The sequence below is a fragment of the Pygocentrus nattereri genome, chromosome 12 (genome assembly GCF_015220715.1).
Source record: "Pygocentrus nattereri isolate fPygNat1 chromosome 12, fPygNat1.pri, whole genome shotgun sequence".
In the NCBI taxonomy this organism is placed as follows: domain Eukaryota; kingdom Metazoa; phylum Chordata; class Actinopteri; order Characiformes; family Serrasalmidae; genus Pygocentrus; species Pygocentrus nattereri.
Window position 1 is genome coordinate 7,195,953 of NC_051222.1, and position 6,000 is coordinate 7,201,952.

Consider the following 6,000-nt stretch of genomic DNA (forward strand, 5'->3'; position numbering starts at 1 on the left):
ATTAATTATATTGATGTAAAGAAGCTCAAAAGAAGTGAAATTATCATAGTGTTTCTGATTGACAGCTAGGGAATTTCTAAAAATTATGCAGACCCCGCCTCCTCTACCGGACGATCTGGGGTTATGTATATAATTATAGCCTGCAGGGGTGGCTTCGTTTAATGCTAAATATTCATCGGGTCTAATCCAGGTTTCAGTGAGGCACAACACATCAAATTTCTGATCAGTTATGATTTCATTCACTATTACTGCTTTTGAATTTAGAGATCTTATGTTAAGTAAACCAATCTTTAGTTTTTAAGTGCTAGTGCTACAGTCTGGATATGATTGTTTAATATACGTTAGGTTATTTAGATTTACTGTTTGAGTTTTTTGACATTTATGTTTGACTCGGGGGACAGACACAGTCTGAATACATTGGTATCTAGGTAACGTCTCTTTGCAGCTCACAGACGGTCGGTTAAGCCTCTCTGTCTGCGGCCTGGTCCCGGCTCCGGTTTGTCAGCAGCTTCTAAGGCTACTGCTACTCTGCCGACTAACTAAGAGACTATGTGCTATGCTGCACGAAAGTAAGGCAGCACCATCCCGCGTGGGGTGGACACCATCCCTACCTAAAAGACCAGGCTTGCCCTCAAACATTAGCCAGTTGTCTATAAAGCCCACATGATTATCCGTACACCACTTGGACATCCAGCGGTTCGGCGAAGAAAGCCTGCTGTAAGCTTCATCGCCACGCCTCATTGGGATGGGGCCAGAACAGATTACCTCCTCGGACAGCGTCTGGGCCTGTTTAACCACCTCATTAATATTAGCCTTAGTTACTTCAGACTGCCGCAGACGAATATCATTGGCCCCTACATGAATAACTACCCTCGAATATCTCCTATTTGCTAACAGCCTAAGGTTGCCACTAATGTCCGGTGCTCTGGCTCCCGGTAAGCAGATAACTCTAGCCGCTGGTGCCCCTAAAGGAGTAGCTAATTTCACGTGCCGGACGATAGAATCTCCTATCACCAGAGTACCTTTAACAGGCTCCTCAGCGGGTGCTTCACTGAGCGGGGCAAACCTGTTTGACACGTGAACTGGGGGAGCATGGTGTACAGGTGGGCTGGCTGTGGCCTTTGCAGTAGCATTAGCCTTAGCCTTTCGACTATGCCGCCGAGACGTTACCCATTCGCCCTGCTGTGGGGGCTCTAAGGCCGGAGTCGAGGGGGTACTAGCTCTCCCTGGTGTACCCGGGGCTGCTAACAGTGACCCTTGCTGTCTATCCCTTATTAAACCCCGGATACGCAGCTCTAACTTGTCCACCTTCTCTACCAGGCAGTTAACTAGCTTGCACTTTGAACAAACACCACTATCATTATGACTATCGGTGGAGAAGGGGTCTAAACTAAACATGCCACACTCTGAACAAGAGAAAAACCCAGCAGTAGCCATGACAAAAAAGCACTCACCTTGTTTCAGTTGAAATTAGAAACTAACACAAACCAAACAGCAGTAGCAAACAGCTAATCCAGCAAACCTGTGGAAGAAGTCTGTAAAAGTGAGCTAAGAGTGGATTAATAGGTGGGTAGAGCAAAGTGGAAGCAGGCTAAAGGTGGATTAGTAAGTATGAAGGGTGAAAGAGGAAGAAAACAGGGGTAAATGTAAATTAAAGAGAGCTAGCAATCAGCACACCACCAGCAACAGCAGCAAGACAGTAGCAGAGAGCAGACCAGAGTAGCAGACCAGAGTAGCAGAGATTAGTGAGCAGAGATCTAAATCATCTGGGGAAATTTCTACCTCATCTGGCCGAGAAGACCCGTCCACTCCGAGACCTGTTGAAGAAGTCAAACGTGGGCATGGGGGTCCCAACAGCAGGAGGCCTTTGATAGAATCAAAGAGGAGCTAACAACGCCACCTGGACTGGCATTATATGTCACCAATGCTGAAACGCTAGTCTCTGCAGATGCGTCGTCATATGGGCTAGGCGCTGTTCTCCTCCAAAAACAACCATACACAGCATGGAAACCAATAGCTTATGCATCACGGGCTCTGACCACTACTGAGCAAAGGTATGCCCAGATAGAGAAGGAGGCATTGGCGTCCACATGGGCCTGTGAGAGGTTTGAGGAATTTCTCCTAGGGAAAACCTTCCACATAGAGACAGACCACAAACCATTGGTCCCACTGTTGGGCTCAAAGATGCTGGATGCTTTACCACCACGAATACAACGTCTCCGAATGAGACTGTTGAGGTTCTCATATACAATATCACATGTGGCTGGCAAGAATATTGCGACTGCAGATGTAATTTCTAGGGCCCCTGTAAGCTACACTGAAGATGAGCTACAGCAGGAAAAAATAGACCTGTATGTTGACATGGTCATGGCAAGCCTTCCAGCTACAGAGCCTAGGCTGCAAGAAATCAGGACACATCAAGACAGTGACCCTACACTTTGTCAGCTTAAGAAACATTGTGCGGATGGTTGGCCTGACAGATTTTCCGTCAAAAGGGAGATTCAACCCTACCTGCCCTTCTCAGGTGAATTCACGGTGCAGAATGGAGTGCTGCTCAGAGGAGAAAGAATCGTCATTCCAGTATCACTCTGTGTAGATATACTAAACAAGCTGCATGAGGGACATTTAGGCCTAACAAAATGCAGAGAGAGAGCCAAACAATCAGTGTGGTGGCCTGGCCTTAGTAAAGAATTGCAACAGATGATAGAGAACTGTGACACATGTGCTCACGAGAGAACAAACTTGAAAGAACCGATGCTGCCTACATTGTTTCCAACACGACCGTGGTCCACACTAGGAGCAGATATGTTCCAGTATAACAACCAGCACTATTTAATTGTTGTAGACTATTTTTCTAGATTCTTTGAAGTCGCAAAGATGTCAACAACAACTTCGGGAAGCAACAATCCAGCACTTCAAATCAATCTTCGCCCGTCACTGAATCCCAGATGTGGTGCGCTCGGACAACGGGCCACAGTTTTCATCTGAGTGCTTCCGACACTTCGCAAAGGACTGGGGCTTCGATCATGTGACATCTAGTCCTCGCTTTCCACAGAGCAACGGGGAGGCAGAGAGAGCAGTAAGAACAATCAAAAATCTACTGAAAAAGTCAGCAGATCCATATCTCGCTCTCATGGCCTACCGTGCTGCCCCACTGGCCAACGGATACAGTCCCACTGAGCTTCTCATGGGCAGAAAGATAAGAACACCTGTTCCTGTCATCCCATCTCAACTCGAGCCAAGGTGTGTGGACATGGAAAAGCTGAAGAAAACAGAAAAGATATACAGACAAAAGCAGAAACGCAATTACGACCGCAGACATAAAACACACTACATGGAACACCTCTACCCAGGCAGACACGTGTGGATAAAAGACACTGCAGAGCGGGGCACAGTGGTGTCTACTGCTGCCACACCCAGATCTTACCTAGTGGAGACACCAGAAGGCATCCTAAGGAGAAACAGGTTCCATCTCTCTCCAACACCAGTGGCACCTGAACACACAACCAGCCTACCCGACACATCATCTGAGGAACACACCACATCAGAGACTGCACGGGCGCTTAACTCACCAAATGGCAGAGACGGACAGCAGCAGCTGATCCAAACACCAGTGCGCCGATACCCAGTCAGAGAGAAAAAGGTCCCTGGTTACTTGAAGGACTTTGTTTGCACTTAGTGGAAGATAGATCAAAGGCTGAGTGAGCCTGGGGCAGAATAATCCCCACACTCAGCAGAAGGGATGGGCAGTCTACCTCACCCTTCTTTAGGAAAAGAAAAAAAAGAGGCGAATAACTTGTTTTCCTGTTTTAATTGTTAAATTGTTAAATAGCATCAATAACTGTTAATAGTAAAAGTAAAAAGAAAAAGATCTGTACATGTTGTGGAACAGTCTGTGTTGTAGAGTAATCCTAGAAGGATGAATGGAGCACTTTTATTTCAGATAGGGGGATGTAGTATTAGGTTAATGGCAAAGGCAGGAACCATTGTTCACTTAATGGTTGACCGGGGGAACCTAATAAAAGGGGAGTAAGAGTTCTAAAGTGAAGCCTGTGTGTGGAGTGGTCTGTTGTTGTCTCTCAGTCTTCATAAGGTTTAATACTGAACCTAGACAACAGAACACCCAACACGTTTTAATCTTTAATATTTACAGTGCAAAAGGTCTTCAGAAGCCAAATGTGCGCCGTTTCACAAGATTACGGATTAATAATGAAAGCTGACTCATCAGCGCCAACTGCAGGTGGAACATCGTCTCTGCAGCGGGTTTTAAGTTGGAGCTGAAAATGGACATTTCGGATAAGAAGTTCAGAACTGCAGCTAAACCGCTGTTTTCCCTGACTGGACTAATAAAAGACTCAGAGACTTGAACTCACAGAAAGCTAAAATACTTCTGTGAAGAGTTTAGAAAGTACAGAAAGCAGCAGTTTGTAAGAATCCGGACTAAAAATATTCACATTAAAGTTTTTACGAGCTGCGCAGTTTCAGCGTCCGCCGTCTTAGTAGACCAGCTAAAACCTTCACTCCACCGAGTTTAACAAAGATTTACATTTACATTTATGGCATTTGGCTGACGCTCTTATCCAGAGGGACTTACAATTTGATCATTTTAGACAGGCAGGCCAAGGTGGTGTTAGGAGTCTTGCCCAAGGACTCTTATTGGTATAATGTAGGGTGCTTGCCCTGGTCGGGGATTGAACCCCAGTCTACAGCATAGAAGGCAGAGGTGTTAACCACTACACTAACCAACCACCAAAGATCCACACATCGACTAAAAACACGACTTTTCTCTCTTTAAACTCCCAGATCACCTCCAACACGACCAGTTTAGTGATGATCTTAAAGCCTACCGTCTGAAATCCTCTACATCTGAGATCTTCTCCGCTCCTCTAAAGGCGTCTTCATGTCCAACTTACTTTCGGTTCGTCTCGCTGAGACTGCGGCTCCTCCTGCGTCTCTGACTGGTGGATATAAACCATCTCACCTGTGTCTCCTGACTCATCACACAGCGCATGTCGCCCTCTAGTGTAAGAAGTGTGAACTCCCAGAAACGTCACTCACACACAAGACCTTCATCACCTCCTCCAGATACCATGGCTGACCAGCTCAGCACAGGCCCGTAGCCAGCATTGTGATGGGGGGGGGGGGGCGGTCTTTTTCCCCCAAAAGTGGACTTCATTTGGCTCTCTACTCCAATGCCCCTAAATACACGAGCACACTTCAAACCTTTTAATTTAGACATATTTTATTAATTATAAGTTTGTTGTGAGTCTGTTGTTGCTGTCCTTATTTGTTCGTCTGTTGCTCCCCACTGTTAACATAAATTTGATATAAATGTAAGTGTTACTCAAACTTCCTACATCTGTGATGTGACTTCATTGTCTGTCTCTGTTACTCACCTCAGTTGTCTGTTGTTTTGTTCCATTGTCTCTGTTGCTGCCCTCCATTGTCTGTCTCTGATGTTGCTGTCCTTTATTGCCTATCTCTCTACTGTTGACATAAATAGATAAGAATTACTTCATGAGGTACATTATCGGTATGGTCATTAAAACTTAAACATGAATTAATAATGATATAAATTGAAGTGTTCTGTCTTATTCAAATCTTCCTACAACTGTGCTGGGACTTCATTGTCTCTCTCTGTTGCTCACCTAGGTCTGTTGTTGCTCTCCCTCCACTGTATCTCTGTTGCTGTCTGTCTCTGTTGCTTTTCTTCATTGTCTGTCTATTTTTCCTCTCCATCTTTTGTATCTCGCCTTCTTTTTCTTTATTTTTTAATTGGGTCTTGCCTTCACTGTCTGTCTGTTTTTCCTCTCCTTTAGGGTCATTTTATGGGAAATTGGACACTTTGGAACTCAACTGACAAAGATTTTCATCAAACTTTGTGTGCCTTTTTAGTGACAAGGTAGAACCCCAGAACTGCATTTGCATAAATCTGCCACTAATATAAAGGGAGAAATGGACTAAGAATGTTTTAAGTAAGAGGGTAGGGCACTACACATT

The 6,000-nt window shown here is 45.1% G+C and overlaps 1 long non-coding RNA gene across 1 annotated transcript; it reads right to left on the reverse strand.

Moving 5' to 3' along the window:
- Positions 1-1,828: 1,828 nt before the first annotated feature.
- Positions 1,829-4,970, reverse strand: LOC119264767. Its single transcript, XR_005131200.1, has 3 exons — positions 4,848-4,970; positions 3,428-3,598; positions 1,829-3,262 (listed from the first exon to the last, which is right to left on the reverse strand). It is a non-coding gene; the product is annotated as an uncharacterized LOC119264767 (long non-coding RNA).
- Positions 4,971-6,000: the final 1,030 nt, after the last annotated feature.